At 37.1% G+C, this 21240-nt stretch overlaps 1 protein-coding gene across 7 annotated transcripts in view; it reads left to right on the top strand.

Annotated features, from left to right (window-relative positions):
• Positions 1 to 6228: 6228 nt before the first annotated feature.
• Positions 6229 to 21240, top strand: part of LOC121315132 (TBC1 domain family member 5-like) — a 160747-nt gene continuing 145735 nt past the window's right edge. For 4 of the 7 annotated variants that reach the window (XM_041249074.1, XM_041249069.1, XM_041249075.1 and 1 more), the window contains exon 1: positions 6229 to 6315. The gene's annotated coding sequence lies outside the window, so the exon portion shown is untranslated. Of the gene's footprint in view, positions 6316 to 20088; positions 20134 to 21240 lie in introns of all 7 variants that reach the window. The other 3 variants (XM_041249072.1, XM_041249071.1, XM_041249070.1) reach the window with 1 other exon arrangement.

Here is a 21240-nt window from a genome sequence, read left to right as displayed (position 1 = left end):
TTGCATATAATAGAAGTCAGGCTTACTGGTCTGTAGTTACCTGGTTCAGTTTTGTTTCCCTTTTTGTGGATCGGTATTACGTTTGCAATTTTCCAGTCTGACGGTACCACCCCTGTGTCAAGAGACTGTTGCATGATCTTGGTTAACGGTTTGTAAATAACTTCTTTCATTTCTTTGAGTACTATTGGGAGGATCTCGTCCGGCCCAGGGGATTTGTTTATTTTAAGAGCTCCTAATCCCTTTAACACTTCTGCCTCGGTTATGCTAAAGTTATTTAAAACTGGATAAGAACTAGATGACATGTTGGACATGTTGTCCATATCTTCCTTTGTAAAAACTTGTGAAAAGTAATCATTTAATATATTTGCTATTTTTTTCTTCATCTATGATTTTGCCATTTGTATCTAATAAAAACAATAAAACAAGGCAGAATTTTCAGTCTCAAACTTATTTTCAGTTTTCAGTCTCACACTTATTTTCAGTCTCAAACTCACACACATCACTTTACTAGAAGCTGGTTATTAAATTAATAATAGCAAACAGCACTATTCGTATTATGACACTCATGTTCTACCATTTGATGGTACACTCTATGGCACAGTGTGGTAACGCTTTCAAATATTAGTTGCAAATTCCAAGTGCATTGTTGCTGCGATTCCAAATACAATATATGACTTTTGTTGGCAAATAAGGAGCTGATGTAAAGATAAATGCAATGCAATCAATTGCAGCTGCAAAATTCAAATTGCATTGCGGCCACTTAGTATTCCAGCTCCCTGCCCAAATCTATGCTCTTTTCTTCATTTGAATACATTTCCATATCACTTAAATGGATTAATGATGGCAAAGTGCTAATTTGATAGCTTGCAGAACGGCAGGTGAAAAACATTCTTTACATAAGCTGCATTTTCAGTGACTGTTAAAGTTCGACTTTTGGGTCGCCACTAAGCTAGTTTATTCTTTTGTAACTGATGTTTTCGTTTTACGACGGCCCTCCTGATTGTCATTCCTTTCCCATCCTCCAATCAAATGTGTTGATTCGCCTCACATGGATCTTTTTAAAGGCTGGGCTCCTGGGCAGCAGAGGAACGGATTGTAGAGATGTCAGGGTGGAGGCACCTGTGTTGCGTGTATGTGTATTTCGTGAAGCTGCTGATTGTTTGTAGTAATTAGTTGATTTCATGCCTCTGTTATGCTAAAGTTATTTAAAACTGGATAGGAGCATGTCAACATGTGGGGCGTGTTGTCCGTGTCCTCCTTTGTAAAAACTTGTGAAAAGTAATTATTTAATATATTTGCTATTTTTTTTTCTTCGTCTACGATGTTACCTTTTGAATCTCTTAGACATTTTACTTCCTCCTTGAATGTTCTTTTGCTGTTATAATATGGGAAAACCTTCCGTTTTGCCCCCTTGGCAATGTTCATTTCTATTTCTCTCTTGGCCTTTCTGCTTCCTTTTTGACATGTGCTTGCTGTTTCAAATACTCTTTCTCTGTACTTTGTATTCTTTCTGTACACTTTGTTCTTGGTCCCTTTTAAACACTCTGTAAAGTGTATTTTTTCTCTGAATATATTTGATCTATTAAACTATTTTAGCCACTTTGTGGGATGTATTTGGATATATTGGAATCCAGCTAGGTATTTGACATTAATGTTGACATACAAGGTGGCATTTATGACGGTGTACTATCCAATTGAATTACAAGGTTAAGTCACATGGTGCTTAATCAGCTTTATTAGTTGAGTTATGAGACATTAACAGGACACAGAAATAGATGAGAGTATTCAATTCATGTAAAAAAAAATTAAAGTGCCAAAAAATGACATTCAAGCATTTGTCATGACACCGATGATATACGAAAAGTATATAGATTTTTTTTTTAATCTATCTTGCAACTATTCAAATCCAATGTCAGAATAACCACCCGAATTGCACTGTTCCAAATTAAGCAGCATTGCTAAAATGATGTGGTACTTGATCTATGGAACGATATTCTCCAAATTCAGTTGTTTAATTAGCACTTAAACCCTCTGAAAAATGTCAGACTACACATGTATATATAAATCTGTTGTCATTAATCTCACTGCAAGATATTATGCACAGTGTACACCAGGTTTTATACTGATATACCTCCCATTTAGCACCCCATGACTCTCTGACAACACATATATTAAGCAGTGGTGACTTTAGAAACAGGGCATGGTTTGTACTGTATTTATTAACAGTTTTTTTGAATGGTGGGGGTCTTAATAAATGTGCAATGGTGCAAGGGGTATTGGAAACCATTAGGTAACAGATGTAGCCCTAGTTACCTGAAAGAGAAGATGACCACCAACAATACTTTTGGGATATGCCTGCCACTGGTCAGGAATTCACTGAGCATTTCATGTCAGAGCTGGCGATAGGCCCCTCCTGAGAGTGACGTGCTCGGTCCCACCTCCCAAGGGAACAGTCACTCCACAGAGTTCACTTCCTCTTTTGCATCGAACCCGCGAAAGTGATCGATGTGACCTTGTAGGTTGGTGGTCGTCTTCTCTTTCAGGGGACCAGGGTTACATCCATAACCTAACGTTCCCTTTCAATTAGAAGACAACCACCAACAATACTTTTGGGGAAAGTAAACCAAAGCCGTCGCAAGGGAGCGTACGCTGAGACGGCAGACGAGGGATGTCTCGAGAACGCAAAACCAAGGTTAGCGGTGCAAGCATGCAACCTCAAGGACCCTTGTGCCTAATGAAGGCATTAGAGGGATCTACCACATTAAGTCAGTAGAACCTGGTAAAGGTATGCAGAGTAGCCCAGCTAGTCACAGTACATATGTCAGTCAATGAGGCTCCTCTAAAGAGGGTCCATGATGTAGCCACTCCTCTGGTAGAGTGTGCAGTCACCGGCCCAAATGGGGATAACGAAGAGTTTGAATCAGGTCTTCCCAAAACATTCCCAAACAAGCTCTAGACCTGAGGGTGGAGTCGCCATTCTGACGGGTGAGGACCAATCCTTGATTCACCACTCTGGGAAGATGAACAGCCCGGAGGGATAACAGGTTCCGTTGTGCCCAAGTCAGTATTCTGAAGGCTATGTGAAGTAACCCCAGGGACCTAAGTCTTCCCTGGAGGTTGACACGTGCCACTGCCAACATGCTGTCATCCAGATAAGGACATGTTTCCCTTCAAGCACCAGCAGGAATGTTGGAGAGCAAGGTAAACCACTCGTAATTCTAGCGCATTTATATGCAGGGATGTACAGCGGCCCAACTGGGACCTGCGGCTCCTCTGCCGGCACAGACTGTACAGCAACCTAAGTTGGATGCATCTGTCATCACCATCTGACGGCTGTGGATCCCCCCATCCTCACACCTTTGTGCATGTGAGAGGTTTGTCACCACCAGCAAAAGGGCTTCCCAGCATACGCGAGACACGGTCAGCCTACGGTGTCTGTTGTGTTTGGGATGTAGCTGGAAAGCATTGAGCCATGCCTGAAGAGGGTGCATGTGAAGTAATCCCAGCTGGAGGACTGATGAAGTCGTAACAGTCAGACCCAGCAACTTCTGACACAATACCTGAGGTATTATCAATGCCTGTTGAGACAGGGATTGACCATTCTGAATGGTGGCCACTCTGTCGTGTGACAGGTAGACTCTCATTGTTACTTTGCACTGGAATTAATTGGCTTTTGGCATTGTTGAGGATGAGTCCCAGCCTTGACAGATGCTCCGTCATGATCGCCTTCCTGCAACGGGGAACAGATCAAACAGTCATCCAGGTAGTTCAACACCCTGATCCCTTGCAGCTGCAAGGGGCTAGGATGGCATCCATCCACTTTGAGAACATACAGGGGGCTAAGGAGAGGCCAAATGGTAGCACGGAAAACTCGAAGATGCATTCCTGAAAAGCAAATTGGAGATATCTCCTGTGCGTGGGAAGAATAGGGATGTAAAAATATGTGTCCTTTGTCCACAGTAGTCAATCATTTGACTGGAGATTGTGACGGTGTGTGCACATTTGCAACCTCCTCTCCCTCAAGAACCCATTGAGGTGTCTTTCTTTGGCACCAAAAATTATCTTGACTAGAAAATTATTTTGGCTCTACAAGGCAGGTGGCTTGCTTGAGAAGTAGTGCCGCTACTTCTTACGTGAGGGCCGAGACCTGGAGAGGGTAGTCCATGAATGTAACCATGATCCCTCGAAAGGTAGGAGGACCTGCACGGAACTGAAGCAGATAACTGGTGTGTTCGATGACAAGCATCCAATTGTCTGAGGTGCAAGTGCACCAATACTGTATGGGAAGGGAGCATTGAGGTTATCTGCCGAGACTCCTCGCGTTCTCGGTACAAGCGTTGCAGTATTTCCTTCACAGAATATTCTTGGAGGAGTGTAGGGAAAGTACAAGGGTTGCATTTTGTTATATCAAGGGGTTCGTTATAGTGAAAGGACAATCAAAATGAATGATAAACTGTTTAAGTAATTAAATGAGATGATATTGTGAATAAAAGTAGAATTACATGTACCTGTTTGTCTCATGTATGCTGTATTCTGCCTTTGCTTTATCCTATGCGTTAAAGAATTAAAATGCAATACAAAAAGCAAAAATCCTGAATTGAAGCTGAACTTTTATTCAAAATCAATCTGACTTGAATTGTTTCGGAGTGCACCAAATCATAATCCAACATGCAAGACTCCCAGACTGAGCTTTTCTTCCAAATCAATCCGACATGAAAAGATCATCTGATCCTCAAGTTTTTTTGTTTTTTCTTGAATCAATTTTGCTTTGCTGCATGATTGCTGAACAAGCCAAAAAAACAAAGAGTTTTTTGACAACCTATATTCACAACAGAGATATGCCTGTGTTACTGCTTTTTTCGAAAGACCAATATACTTTCCAGCTCTGTTGCAACATGAAATGATTTCCGTGTCAGAGGCATAAGTTACACAGCACTCGTTTAGTTCTTATTAAGATAAAAGAGTTGGTTTCACTGCACAGGTGGCATCCCGTGAGTACAGACTGGGATGTTGACAGTGTGTATTTATATTATCTTTTAGAGTTTTTTTTTATTTATATGGGGTCCAGGGGGCAGGCTTGTTATAATGAAGGGCGTTATAGCGAGGGTGTAATGTAATAATAACACTTGCAATGTATTATGACTTAAAAGTTATGACTTTAAAGTTATGTCATTATTATTCTCTGATGTTTTTTGTTTGTTTGTTATTATTTATTTATTTATTTATTTATTAGCAGACCCCCTTATCCAGGGTGACTTACAATTGTTACAAAATATCACATTACAGATAAAAGCAGTTATAAAGTACAGTAAAATCAGTAGCAAATAAGAGCAACATAGCAAACACAGTAAATAATCACATTTAAGAGCATGTTTGACTAAGAGCATTTAACTTCTATAAAGTTGTATATTACTTTATTATTATTATAAGCTTTCACAGTGGACCAGCATCACAAAGTGCTTTACAAGATACGAGACTAGGGTGTGTGAACTATGCATCAGCTGCAGAGTCACTTACAACATCTCACGTGTGTGTGTGTGTGTGTGTGTGTGTGTGTGTGTGTGCGCTGAATCATTTTCACATCAAATTAACCATTAAGAGTAAAAACCAATATAAACAATATTCAATTTATTTATGATGGTTGATCATTTTTAAACGTTCTACAATTATATTTGTCTGTATTATCTGCCTATACAGTCAGCTTGATGTAATTGATTAACATTAACTTTATTGTAACGTTATACGTCACTTATCACAAATGAAGTACATTATGTTTGTTTAAATAACTGATTTCTGCATTTAATACAGCATTGACAAGGCTGTTCACGGCTTCATTGTATACAGCCTTGAACAAAGACGACTACGCCGGGGATTGATTCAGGTGTTCATGACGTCACGCAGCAGCCCTCGAAGAACGCGCAACTCTGCGATTCTGTGCAGAACTGCGGAAATCTGCGCTATAACACGACCAATGTAGATTGTGGACTGTGTATTGCCAGCCTTTACCAATAGTTCGCGAACTATTTGGCATTTAATGTACTCTTTGTAAGTATGTAAATAAATAATACAAATATTTTAAAATGTAATAAAACGGCAGAATTGGACAAATAACGTAAACACCGTATTATCTCAAAGAGTACACTCTTCACACCGCTGACCTCTCCCCCCTCTCACGTTTGCAGTCACCACCGTACCATTCCAGCTTCACTTCCCTGATCACATGCTGTTTGTCAGCTGTTTTCGTTCACGTCCGCCTGCGTTTACAATCAGAAACACACAACCAGATTTGGAAACGACGAGCTGCATAAACCCCAGGTAATTGCAACTAATAAAAACAGGGATGATTTAAGTGCAAATATATAATTAACAGACCCCAGCACTTAAACGAAGACCCTATGTGGCATAATAATAAGGTCGCTGAGCAATGTTTAAAATTGTTGAAAAGTCGGCAGGGCCTCGACTTACGCCTTTTAGTTTCATGCTGTAATGCACTTCCCAGAATCTTTTCCTGGCTGTTTTGTGAAGAGTTGGACTGGTGTACTGTAATACGACGGGGCAGATAACCATATATGCAGGGTGTAATTTAAAAACAGCTTTAGACATTTAAGCGCAGTGTGTACGTGTTAAAATAACTTTTGCATTGTTTAATTATTAGAATCTATATTTAAAATGAAAACTACTGTACTATGTCATGTATCTGGAGTTTACTTTAAAGTATATTTACGAAATGTTGACTACTCTATATATCAGAAGTAATACTTAAAATTACGGCAATGATGCATAAAGGCATAGGGACAACGTGCTAGAAAGATGATATTATTGCTTAGGACATGTTAATAGTGTTTTAATAATATGTTTTGTTTGAAAAACTCAATATTTCTAAATAGAACATTTAAATTAAGCACGGTTTCGTCTTTATTATTTTGCTTAAATACAAATCCGCATGTAATCAGTTTGATGGCTAAACGTGTATGCAGGGCTGTACCACATTAATAAAGAACCAATGAACTACTGTACCTATAAGGTTGTAGGCCTACAGATACACTCCCTGCTTTGTAAGTAGCACACTCTAGCATATCATCATGTGAGGCAGGTTGAAAGGATGTTGTTATTGAACTTAAGAGCTATGTGGTTATTTAAGTGTGTACTCAAGCTATTGTTGCCAATACAGTAATATTATACAGATCTGAAATAAAGTTCGATAGGGAAGGCTATATCCATGCATGGTGTGGCCTTATATAGCCAATGTGGAGTGCTGAATTTTAGTACCTGGCATAAAAAACAAAAGATGTTTATAGGGAGTAATGTTGAAGCCCATGTCACATGGTTAATTAGCTCTGACCATCACTGTGTGATACAATTCTGAATGATTGACCTGGGCTTCAAATACACATATGCTTATTATTAGGGCTTGAACTTTGCATTGTTTATGGGCCCAACATACTCCAACATATCACTCAGCTTTTAAAGAAACATCATCATTCAGATTCTTCATTGAAAAAGTATGAAACCTGTAAATGTTTTATGGGCTTTCTGTTTATAGGCTTGTTTTTTTTTTTGTTTTTTTTGTTGTTTTTTTTTAGCTTGTTATTTTTATTTTGCCAAATAAAGCCCTTGTTTTCAACAGAAGTTTGATACATTTTGACTTTTGTTTCAATAACAATAGTGACCTCAAAGTAAAATTAAAAAATACACTGCAACAAACCCAGAGCATGTGAGCGGAGTGGAGCGTACAGCTCAAACCCAGAGCATGTGAGCGGAGTGGCGCCCAAACCCAGAGCATGTGAGAGGAGTGGAGCCCACAGCTCAAACCCAGAGCATGTGAGCAGAGTGGAGCTCAAACCCAGAGCATGTGAGAGGAGTGGAGCTCAAACCCACTGCATGTGAGCGGAGTGGAGCGCACAGCTCAAAACCAGAGCACCTGAGCGGAGTGGCGCGCACAACTCAAAACCAGAGCATGTGAGTGGAGTGGAGCGCACAGCTCAAACCCAGAGCATGTGAGTGGAGTGGAGCGTACAGCTCAAACCCAGAGCATGTGAGCGGAGTGGAGCTCAGAGCTCTATTTCTCTTTGAATCTGCTCCATTCCATGACTTTATTTCTGCGGCCAGCTCCACTCCGTTACTAGTGCAAATTGCTTCCAAAATGTGTATTTCACTATGACTCTTTTCACTCTTCCTTCTGTTTATCTATAAATAACAACTCACAATATTGTACTGATATTTAAAACCTTTATACAGTATGTTATGTGCACGTGATGTGATGTTCTATATTGTTACCACCAAAAGATCAGCATATGCTCCAGTTTAACCCCGGGTTATACTATTTAAATATACACATGTATATACATTTCTATATAAGGTATACGCTTGCACTGTGGCAGTGTATGTTAAACCAGTAAGTTGTCTGGAAGTCGTGTGCTCCATTATTAGATCGTCTTTCACTAACTCCAGCAGTACCTCTGAAGTATGTTTTGACATCCAGCACTACTGCTGAAAGCGTTCCTTGTCAGACTCAAGTTCTTGTATCAATGTATGATACTCTCCCAGCTTTCTCCTCTTCTTCAGCGTTTCGTGGACCCACCATCTCTTTCTGTTTTTAGGTATGCTAATAATAAAATAACTTCTTCCTCCTCCTCCTCTTCTGTTGAGGTTTCAGGGGAGTCTTCCCAAACCAGAGACATATTTCTTTTACTAATTGGATAGTTTTTTTTTTTGCTCAAAATGGTTCCTTGGTGTTTTTCCCCGGGAAATGAAATTGATGCTTGGGTATAGAAGCGTTGTTGTGGCACTGTCTATCTCGCGTCAGATAGAACCTAATGTGTCTTAGGCTTTACTTGTGCAACAAGGTTCACATTGTTAAGTTATAATAAAACCCAGTTTAAGGTTTCATAATGTTCATTGTCCAAAAAAAATGCCTTTTTTTGTTTTGTTTTTGTTTTAAATGGCCATACTGTATCTCTGAAACTATTTGAGACAGAATGTGAGAGGTTATTTACAAATACATATGGTAAAATGTGGCACTGACAGGAAATTATCAGATGTAGTCCACAGCTGTATTCTGTGATTCTTTTGGAAATCATCAAGCAAAAATGATCCATTTTGGCAAGACATTTATTTTAATCTGTAGTCATTGAGATTGAGGCTAAAGTATTAGAAAAAAGGCTGAAGGGTTTATAACACAGCCCGTTCTTTACCATTGCTTCCTGTGATTTTGGACTTATTTCTGCATTATGTTTTTCATCATTAACACAACTGCTGTGGTATTTCTTCTCGCATATCCTTAGTGATTAAATATTTTTTGATCAATGGGTCTATCAAATAAGAACTTTAATTGTATTTTACATTGTTTCTTTTATACTGGAATCTCAAGCTCAATGAAAATGGTCTTGAAATAATTGGGCTACACAAGAGTTTCTCAAAGGTCCATGAACAGGGGTGTCATTTGGGGTGGCAACAGGGGTGGGGGCAGTTTCTGTGAGAAGTTAAAGGACTTAAAGGAAAGTGTTCATGCTTCGGGACATCGCAAGTGCAGCAACTAGCCTGACAATGTAATGTTGTTGAATGAAACATTCTCCTTTTTCTTGCCAAAAGCTGCAATGATATTAAGTACTATGTTTTAAAATTGTTCAGCCTAAAAAAAGCCATAGCAACAGCCTCTCCCAAGTTATCGCGATAATTTGCATTTGTTGAAATTCAAAATTAACGAGAACAGCTGTTGTGTTTCAAAAAGCAAAAGAGAAAGGTACGTTTTACTAACAGTTCTGTTCAAGTGTTTAAGATGGGTTCTGGGAACATGTCAGTAAAAGTGCTTAGTTTATAACATCTGTCACATCACAGCAACAAAGCAAACAGCAAAATAATAGCCAGGGCTGGCGTCAGCACCAGGGCAACCTGGGCAAGCACCCAGGGCCCCTGACACCAGAGGGGGGCCCCCACACATACATACAGAAGTAAAATTGGAAGCACTGTATAAGTAAATGTATCATTTCTGCGTCAGCTATCCTACTCCAGCAGCCTTTAGGACTAGAAACGTATTGTTTTCACTCAGCTAAACTAAACTGTATGCGTGCAGTGCAGTGAAACCTTTCAGATCTCCTGCTTTTTCCTTTGACAAGCGTTGACTATTGTTATCATAACACCTGAACGCCTATTGTAATTATACGATTGTAAACCATCAAAAATAAAACCTGCCGGACCTCTGGAATCGCCAAATAAAAAGAAACTCAAATCTGTATGTCAAAAACGAAAGGAAAAGACTACAAAAAAAGAAAAGAAAAATAACTGCAGTAAGTACACTGTCAAAGTTTCTATATGTACATTTAAAACATATTATTTCTGTAAAGTGTGTGTTCTGTTAATTGTGTACTAAGTAAGCTACAGTAAAAAAGAAAATGCACTAAAATCATATACTGGTAGTTTTAATGAAATATATACTTTTTTTTTTTCTATTTTCACACTGTACAGTAATGTGTAAAATGCAGAAGCATGATTATTGTGTGTTACCAGCAGGCTAAATTAAAAAGAAAGAGTGCTAGGGGTATTCATTTGATTTGTGTATAGCCTTACTGTACAGATTTATTATTATTATTATTATTTTTTTAAGTCAGACAACTCAGGTGTCCAGACATGTCCGGTTTAGCGAGGGACTACTGATTAGGAAAACCTTTTTGATAGAAAAATATTTAATTTTGGGGTGAAGGTGGGGAGGCACTGGATTTCCATTGCCCGGATACTGTACCGGCCCTGATAATAGCCAGTGTAAACTTGACTCCATGTATTTGCTTTGTTTCTGTGATTTAAATAAGTCAGTACTGTCAGCAGACCTGAAACAAGATATTGCTTTGGTTGCCTGAGTGTACAAGCTTAACTACAGTTGTCCCGCGTTATGCCGCCTCCCTTTATAACGCCACCCTCGCATACCGCCCAGCTGTTCTCTGAACAAATGTCACCAATATAAAAACAGTGCTGTTTTTACCCTTTATATCATCACCCCGCCAACTTCCCAAGCCAAGCAAACTTAAATATAAGCATTGTAGTTTCCTCATTGTAGTGCCAGCGAAATAATCATGGCCAATTAAAAGAACAAACTTATGCAGTTAACCTTTGACTCACTTTCCTAATAGTTTGTTGTTAACTGAACATTCATACCAATCCAAGGCAAAACAGAAAGTACAACATGGCGAGTCGACCTTACGTTTAACACCAGAACAAAAGAAAAAATCTGCATGTAGGCATCCGAAAACAAGACATTGCAAATGTTTTCTCACCTAAGTGAGGCATATACTGTTAATCGAAGGACAACTGGAGACATTGTAATGGATAGAAACAAATGGCTGACCTTGATGGAGCGGGTCAATCTGTTTAACCTGAAAAGGCTTGACGCAGTCTAAAATAAGTGACTTTTGTAAACCACAGTAAAATAAATAAATAAACAAATAAAAGTATGGTAAAAGGTTTGTTTGTTTATGTGCAAGTTTTGCACAAATGAAGGCTGACAAACTAGTTTTGTAAACAGCAGAATAGTTTTTTTTTTTTTTTTTTACTTTTCGTTTAAGAAAAGTATTTGCCTTTACATATTCAATGTTTTTAACTGCTTAAAAAAGAATGCTGTTGAGCTTAAATTGCTTTGTGAAATAAATAGATGGCATCGCTGAATGGGAGATGTGTTCAGCAGGCTTACAGTCATACCACAAACATTCAAATGACAGTACAGTAAAATAAAAAATTATAAACTATTCCTCAAAAGTAAACATGTATGTTTCATACAGATGGAAAAAGATGATAAAATGCCACTAGTAGAGCTGCTGTTTTGATAAGAACTAGTACTGTAGTTTTAAAAAAAGTTAATGTTTTATTAAAGTGGCCTGGAGATACTGTAATTGTATAACTAAAAAAATGAAACGTTTGAATTTATTGCAGACATAGAAGGTTGTGGGGGGTGGGGGGGGGGGTATTTTTATTTTTTACCCTCACTATAACGCAGGCCTCGGTTATTGCCCGTTTTCGCCCATGGCCCTTACCAGGTGGTATACAGAGGGTTGACTTTAGTTTAAAACATTTTAACGAAGTGAAGTACTTGACTGAATGGCCTGAGAAACGATTTAGAACACTGTCAGCACTAGTTTATGAAAACCTTTTTATTTTCTTTATAGTAATTTGTGAATCTAAAACTGAGAATGTAACGCCTGTCTTTTTTATAGCAATGCAATTTCCTTAATGTGTTGGGAATTGCACCTGTGGTTGATTCACGCATCTGTCTTGTTTTACTTAAGTGTACTTGTATGTAATTTCTTAGTTGGCGACTGAAACAGAAAAACAAAACGTGTAAGAAATGCTTATAAAACCTGTGAACGAAATGCTTTGGTTTAAAATAAATGTAATTGCTTTAAATTATCCTGTTTTTTTGTGTGTGGGGAGGGTGGATTTGTGGCTGTTGGGCTCTGGGAAATATTCCATGAGAATGTAAGCCCTGCTTATGCTTATATATCACTAATAAGGATCAAGGTAGTCTTCACTGTTCCAGCAACCAGTGCAACAATGAGCGTCTGTTTTCTGTTTTAAGTTTGATTAAAACGTGTTTACGAATTTCCATGAGTGATCTGCTTGTAACGGCAACTGAAAAATCATTGGTAAAAAAAAAAACAGCTTGATTTTGATCAAAATTCGATCTTTTGATTTGTATAATGAATATTACGTAAGCATAATTATATTAGTTGTATTAAAATCAGCTACCAAATCGTTATACATAGCAACTCTATATAGCGCCGCTGCTGTGTATGGAGCAGGGTATAGTATGCAAAGCACTGGGGCGGTACCTGTAGCGGTTGAAGTGCTTCAGTAAAATATGTACTGAATACCTAGTGCAAGAGAAGTGCTATGATAGAATATATCTGAAACATACAAAATATAAGCTAACACTAATAATTTTAATTTAAAAAACTGAACACCGTCCGCCCCTCCCCCCTCCAGCTTGTGTTATCCAGAGGCAGAACTTTAATTTCTTCATTCGCCATCTTGACAGCAAACCGTTGTATAGCCTAAGCTGTATTGAAAGAAATGTCTCAAACCCTCTGCTGTTTGGGATGTTTTTGTTAAATGCCCAGACAAGCAAAAAAGTTGAATGCAAACTGTGCTTGCAACTACTGATGTATCATGGAGGCACAACCAATCTTTGGGATCACTTGACAAGTGTAAGTTTATGTTATTATTATTATTATTATTATTATTATTATTATTATTATTATTATTATTATTATTATTATTATTTTTAGTAGTAGTAAAATGTGATTGATAACCTGCTTGGAACGGTGCCTGTAAATAAAGCTTTGTTTTGCCTAAGTCCGCTACAGTTATTTTATTGGCCACAAAAATGTGCTGCTGAGGAGCAAGCTTACTGTGTATAACGCAAGCAGCATCAATCCTATATACATAAGCATTGAAAAAAAACAATTAATTATAAAATCATGATTACTGTTCTAATACTGTACTGTCTGCATTGTTCATCTACATATCAACGTTTTATTCCATTTATATGGATTACCTGTAAAATTTTCAATCAAATAAAACTAGTAGCTATGGTGACCAGTAAATTATGCAAATTAGTGCCATCGACGGTTCGAACCTTCGAAGGTCAAAATGTACTTGATGACTTGCAAATCCTCCCAAGTGTCATTCATAGGCCCAGCGTGATTTTGCTTTTGCCCTAAGAAACGGCTGAGGATGGCATCTGTAGGACAATATAGTACGCAGAACAACATTAACAGATTTCTGTCATAGAAGCCCAGGAGAGGGCCCATTGTTTAGTACATAGCTGCTGTATATAGTTTTCTAGGCCAAATTAAAATAAACCCTTTTGTGACCACATTTGATTTGACCTCCACCATATTTCAGACAGTACCTTGGCTGCTACTTCCACTTTACCATGACATGTTTTTTCGCAAATCCATACTGCTTTATGTTTACAAACCATTATAGTATGTCAGATATGTCATGCCCTTTAAATGCTTTGTTAACAAAAACACCTGTCTGACTGCCACAAAAATGTTTAAAATTTTGTTTACATGTGTGTTGACCTGCAGAAGTAATTTTTCATTTTGAAACGATTGACCCTGGAACTAGTGCTTAAGTTATCAAGTGATGTACATGTGGAAGCTCTGAGCGAACCCTGCTTATACACGATACAGCACATTTATTATCATGTGTGGACTGCACAAATCCTACGGATGCCAGAAAGAGTATAATTGGTACAGTAAGGGAATACGTACTTTAAAAAATAACATTCATTCAGACAGAAGAAAATGTCTCCTTACATGCTGCATTCTTCAGATATTTGGTCACTGTAATAAATCAAAACTGTGTTCTGACCATGTGCTGCAGCAAAACAGACCAGGATGTAATTGCTTTGTGTGTTCTTTATTCATTACAGTACACTACAAAATAGCAAAATGAACACTGTTAAAACATCAAGTAATTTAAATAGAAGATGAAAGAGAATTCATTGAATGAATATCAAAACTAAAATGTGTAAAGCTATGTTAAAGAAGTAATTGGAGTTTTTTTTTTTTTACGATAATATAATTACTTACAGAATGGACATATTTGAAGTAAACAAAAGTAATTTTAAATAATAAGTAATCCAATTGCTTTGCTTTAGTCATTTTTACTGGAAGTTGAGTAATTTTTTGTGGATTTTTTTATTGCGTTGGATAGAAAAAAAAAATAAAATAAACTAATTGTTTCATAATGAGGTACAAAGCTTTGCTATATAAACCTCAGTGGGCCCTTTTTACTAAGTAAATACATAAGCTCCATAATATAGTAGACGGCTTATTATTTACAGACTGAATTTTTAAACACAGGCCCATATGTTAATGTTTCCTCATGCAGAAAGTAAAAAATGGATAGCAATGTTTCTGAAGATGAAGACCACTGCTCCAGTCTTCTTGAAAGTGATGGGCACAAGTGCTGTTGTATTTACAACCTAGCCTATATGATGATACCAGTGTAAAAATCTATTGTATATTTAAAAGTGTGTAAACATAGCCTACAATATTGAAAGTGCAGAACAGTTAATTAAACACAGCATACCAGTATTTACTGACTCTTTATGAGGTAGCCTAAAATCATTGTGGTTAATTACACTATGTAACACAATTTTTGTTCGTGGGTAGTAAGTGTTATTTCCTAATTGCTTATGCCTCAAAAGTATAGAAAATGGCTATTATTCCCCACAAACTTTGCTTTTGTGACCAGGACAGTGATATTTCAAAATATCACTATTTCCAATGAGAAAACGGGCGCTTTTGTGTCTTTTCGTTCACATAAAGTCCGAAAAAAACATGTGAATCCAAATTAACATGTATTTATACTAAAGTAATACAAAAATGAAAATGTAAATTTACAGTATAATCGTAAATCTTGAAAAACTACTCACTTCTAAATCTTTTGTAGTCATTTTTGTATTACTTTAGTATAAATACATGTTAATTTGGATTCATATGTTGTTTTTTTCTGACTTTATGTGAACGAAAAGACACAAAAGCGCCCGTTTTCCCATTGGAAATAGTGATATTTTGAAATGTACCTGTCCTGGTCACAAAAGCAAAGTTTGTGGGGAATAATAGCCATTTTCTATACTTTTGAGGCATAAGCAAAATAGGAAAAAAAATAAAAAAATTGTTACACGGTGTTATGCATTCTTATTTGGTATGCGCAAACCCATATGTTTAGTTAGAAATAGAACTGATGAACATTGAATTAAGTGCAGGGTAATTTCAGGCAGAATTTCTAATCTTTGATAAGGTGTTGACTAAAGTATGAAATTAACACTGTAAATAGTAAGTATTTGCTGGTATTCCTCTGGAGTTTAAAGACAAATAACGAAATAGCTTGACAAATAGAATTTGTCAGAATGTAAAGTATATTTAGGGCTGGACCACATTATATTACTTTCTAATTGTCCATAACTGGACTCCTAAACTGGAGTAAAAACTGTACCTAATTAAAGTTGCATTCTAGAAACAGCTTGGCATTTTTGTAAAAGCTTTGTAAAGTAGATGCAGCACCATTGTGAAAAAGTTAATAGTGGCAGTGTCCAAAAGTCTTGGTGCCATAATTTAGAGTTTAAAACTGTGATGAAACTTGGTTAGGACATTCTTTATAGTATGTAACCTCATTAATTTGTAATTTTAACCCTAATATTTGTGAGTTTTGTAAGGTTGGTTATACAGTATTCAGTAGATATGCGTATCCTAGTTGTATTTATAGAGTATACTGTAGAGAAGATCTCCAAGGTCCTATTGTTTTCATACCAATGATCTAGCCCACTGTATCTCACTAATTGCTTTTCACTCCTATAAAGCCCCAAACTATACTTGGGAAACAATAATAGCTTAAATCATGCAAAAGAAAATGATAAGACTTCGAGAAACTATAATGCCATGAAAATTGCAACCTCAGTTACGACTAGAAGGTAACAAAATATATGATTAGTAATTGTTGTTTTGTGAAACTTTCACAGAATTAACAGCTAGTTAGTGTTTTTGTGGGCTGCCTAGATGAGTCCAGAAAGCAGCAATAACCAATGTACTGTATTGGGTTGTAATACAATTGTGGGATCCTTCTTCATACTGTCCATCATCATTATTCAATGTTCCTCTGAATCCAACTTTTAAAAATCATTTTTCAAGCAACTCATCAAATAGGAAATACTGAATTAAATGATTAACTGTACTTTGTTATTGGCACAACATCGACTGCTGCGGAAAGTGGTTAAAACATTCATCCTGGGAATGGGTGATACAATACATCAGCTCCACAGCAATGCATTTACACTGGCTTTCAATCCTTTCCCCCCATTATCTGGATAATGACCAGCTGGCACAATTAGAAACCTTGGTATGCCAGATGTAATTGTTTTGTGTGCAACACATTTTCAGAATGTTTTTATCCTATAACACTGACCATCTTGGACTGCCATAAATAATTTTTATACACAGTATTGAAAAAGGGTCTGTTTATAAAACAGTTTGCATGACCACTGCAGACTGGCTGCAGTGTTATTTAATAGGGTCTGCCTCTACAGTTCAGTTATGTTTAGGAAGTTTTAGTAACTTCTTGTAAACCCAGTTTGAGAAAGCTGCACGATGTCAGTCGTCGCGCAAGGCCAAATTGAAACACTGACAGACACATTTAAATAAACCCTCCTGTATTTTATTATTGTTATGGTCATTTGCATTTGGAAGGAGAATCTCTCTCCCTAAGAGAAAACTACATGGAAACCCAAATTAGTGTGCCAAAAGACTTTTTTATTTTTGCATGTAAACCACGCTATAAAGAGTACTTGCGTGTTTCTTAATAGCTGGTGCAATGGATTGCAGTTCAGAAAGGTTCTGAAAAAGCTTTACTACTCATTTACTATGAGTAACCAACAAACACAAGGTATCTGAAACAGTTGATCTGAAAAGCAAATATAGCTTTTAGGTCACAGGAAGAAACTTTCTACTACAGTACTATTTCTTTAGTTTCTTAAAACTAAAAGAGTAATGCTGCAAAACTTTATATAGACATTTCAGTGTGCTAAATAATAATGCAAAATAATCGTTTTCACATTTAAGCCCATATTATAAAAGATAGCGTTAATTTCCAGCCAGTATAAAAAAAATATTTTAAACGTGATTTATAAAACTATGGGCTGGTTATTTTACTGGCCAGTAATGGTTTTAGATGTGATTTTCCGCCACCTGTAGTTACCGAGCTATTTTATGTAACCAGTTGTCAGAGGTATACAAATGAGCTGTGTCCCCTTACTTAAGACGTCAGTGGCATACGCCGTCACATTATGACTACGGAACAAGCCTGGAAACAGGCAGGCTGTCTGAAATTGCAAGATAACATAATTAAAAAAATGTTATTAAAAAAATAACAAAATAATTGCACACCCAGGTGCTGGGCACAAGTGAGAGGTTAGGGTAGGTGCAGTATACGCTTTCTGATAACAAGAAATTATCATTTTTGTATAGCTTATACGCACATGCCTTCCAGAAAAAGAACTGTAACCACCAGAAATATAATGTGTTGTCACAGCTCATGACATTTTACTTTTGGTTGTGAAAAAAAGGATCCTCTCATGTTAGCACATGTTTCCTTTGCAGCGCACAAGAAAATATAAAAGGCAGAAGAGCGAAAGCAAGCTCCGGTTATGTTTATCGTAATTATGTTTAAAACTTTAGTTTGAATGACAAATGGCACAGAAAGACAGCACTGCACAGTTACGTTAAAATAGAAGTAATTGTTAAATGACAGACAAATCACCTGTGCTTTTATTTGTTACTGTATTCCCTCATTTTGCAAATACCTGCACAATCCATTCAAATACAATACATAAAATAACATCTGAAATCTGTCTCATACAGTGCACCTTACCATACAACAAGCTTCTTTTAAACTAAAAGAAATAAATACAGCTAGATTGAACAATCCTGCCCGTCACACAATAATACTCTGTTTCATAGTAAAATTGGATTTGAAAACGCTACATATTTATTGCAATTTATTTGTAGTTGCAACTTCTTGAACTGTTATACATTCCTGTTTGACACAAATATGTATTTTTCAATATACAGCTGTGGCCAAAAGTTGTGTATCACCTAGAATTTTAGCATCGAGACAATTAAAAAAATCTATATGGTCATAATTTACATTGTTTATTTAACATCATGTAATCAAAGAAACTCCAAAATGATATCACAGAATCTATCGGAAGCCATAATAGTAGTACAGTATTTCATGTTAGATTTCGAAATGTCACATTTTTCAATTTCGTCAGTTTTTCATGAAGTATATTGAAAACTACAAAGTGGTATGTAATTCAGTATGTTAGCTCCCTGGGACCCGTCATCTCCTCCCATGGCTTCTCGAATCATTTCTATGCTGATGATGCTCAGATCTACCTCTCCTTTCCCCGTCTAACTGTCATTTCATCCCGTATCTCTACCTTACTGTCTGTCATCTCCTCCTGGAGGCACTCATCTCAAACTCAGCCTCTCCAAATAAGACCTTCTCCCTCCTTCCTCCCTACTGCTGATCTCTCTATTCCTCTTGAATCTACCGCCTTCTCTCCCTCCTCATCCACCCTTGTCACCCTCGACCCCTCCCTCCTACTCTCAGCCCATCTCTTCTCTGGCACGCTCCTGTTGCTTCTTCCTCAGCAACATATGCAGAATTCGGCCCTTCCTTACCAACTGCTCCATGCAGCTCCTAGTTCAGGCCCTGGTACTGTGCTGCCTTCATTACTGCAACTCCCTTACTCTGCCATCCATTTGCTCCAGCTCATCCAAAACTCTGCTGCTCGTCTTGTATTTTCCCTTCCTCGTTTCTCCCACGCTACACCGCTTTTCTGCTCCTTCCACTGGTTCCCTATCGCTGCTAGCATCCAATTCAAAACTCTTGTTCTCGTCTATTGTTGTCTTGACCTTTCTGCACACTTCTACCTCCAGACTATCATTTCTTCCTACACCACTTCTCGCCCCTCCGCCCCTCCTGTAATGTGATACTTTGTACTGTGATACTCTGGATAAGGGCGTCTGCTAATAAATAAATAAATAAAAATAATAATCAGTGACGGAGTAAAACATTTATGTAGCATGTAAGTACAGTATCAGTGATTGTATCGTAGCATGCTAATGCCATTGCTAATTTTCCAGACTCTTGCAAGTGAGAGTATTTGTAAGTGAGCGTGAAGGGAATTAGTTATCACACAACTTTACAATGGTAATACACTTTTTTTTTTTTAACAAACTAAAATGCATGCGGTAAGATTTTCCTCTATTTTGTGAAGAACACAAATTTCTGTCTTTTTGTGTGTGAAGTATGTACCGGTAAAATGTCTATTTATACCGTCACAGCCTGCCCAACTTTGTTGTGTTACTAAGTGGCTCCCAATTACTCTAGCTTAAGGCACAAAAATGTACTTGCATTAGTCTTTCTGTACATTTTAACCAGCCATATTGCTATGTTCAGTAAATGAACATTGTCCCTGTCCTAAAGTTGTAACTATGAACCTTTATAATTATAAGGTTTGTCTTTTAGAGTCTTTATCAAGAGGGGAGAGCTGTGAACAGGCATTTGTAGAAGGTGAGTATTACAAATGAAGCTGCACTTACGATGCTAAAGCAAGGCTATCTCTCTTTTTTTTCTATAATTTATGAGAAAATGTATAGACGGACACATTATTTTCAAATCAGTAAGTATATCATTGTTAATTACATATACAGTCATTTCTACTGGTGGTATAAAAAAAAAAAGTGCTTCTGGTTTTGCATTTTTGCAAATATAAAATTCTCAAAAGTGAAGACAATGTTATTAGAACTGTAGCTATGCTGTTTATTTCTGAGAGTCTTTGCCCAGGTTGCTTTGTGGACTTATTTATCTGATCATTTATTTATGTATTTGATTATTTAGTAAATTATTTATCCATTGAAATATGAATGCCTCTTCATGACATGTTTTAAATTATTTATAACTTAATTTTGAGATGATTACATTTAGATGCTGTATTGTTACTGAATAAGATTAGATTTGCACATTATTCTGAGGTGGAAAATTAAAGTTACCTCTCGGGCTGTTTTATGTTTATTGGAAGGATACAGAATTCGACTTAGTGTGACATAATTTGCAGTGAGTTTTTGCTGAGAAATTAGAAATTATACTTTTATACACATGGTATGTAGGGTTGTACAGTATTGGCATCATGTCATCTAGCCATTTCTAAAGTGCCGAATTGAACCCTTCATTTTATAAAGATTTCACCCGTGACACGAAGAGGTTGTAACGTTTTCATAGGGCTGACTAGCACACACTGCATTGACAAAGCTGCAGCACTGCCCAATTCTCTGTGGGTGTTTTAGCAAGTTTTAATAACCTTGAAAGTAGACATTAAACAGTAGGCAACAAGTACAACCTGACCCAAACATAGACTCTTTTTAGGTGAATGTCTGCAAGAGAGTATCCTTTACCTGCTTGCTATGTTTTAACAGTTTATCGCAGAAAGCTTTGTGTATGAAACATACATGTGAATAATACAAAAGTTTTTGGCTGAGTGGTTAAATTGAGCATTAAATTAGAATTATTAAATTTGAACTTGATTGTGCATAGCTTTGTAATCTACTTATGGTAAGTGTCTTTTTTTGTATATACAGTATGGTGTGAAGAGAATTATTATTTATTACTAAGCATCCCCGT

Source organism: Polyodon spathula, chromosome 4 (assembly GCF_017654505.1).
Source record: "Polyodon spathula isolate WHYD16114869_AA chromosome 4, ASM1765450v1, whole genome shotgun sequence".
Classification (NCBI taxonomy): Eukaryota; Metazoa; Chordata; class Actinopteri; order Acipenseriformes; family Polyodontidae; genus Polyodon; species Polyodon spathula.
This window is presented reverse-complemented; position numbering and strand designations above follow the sequence as displayed.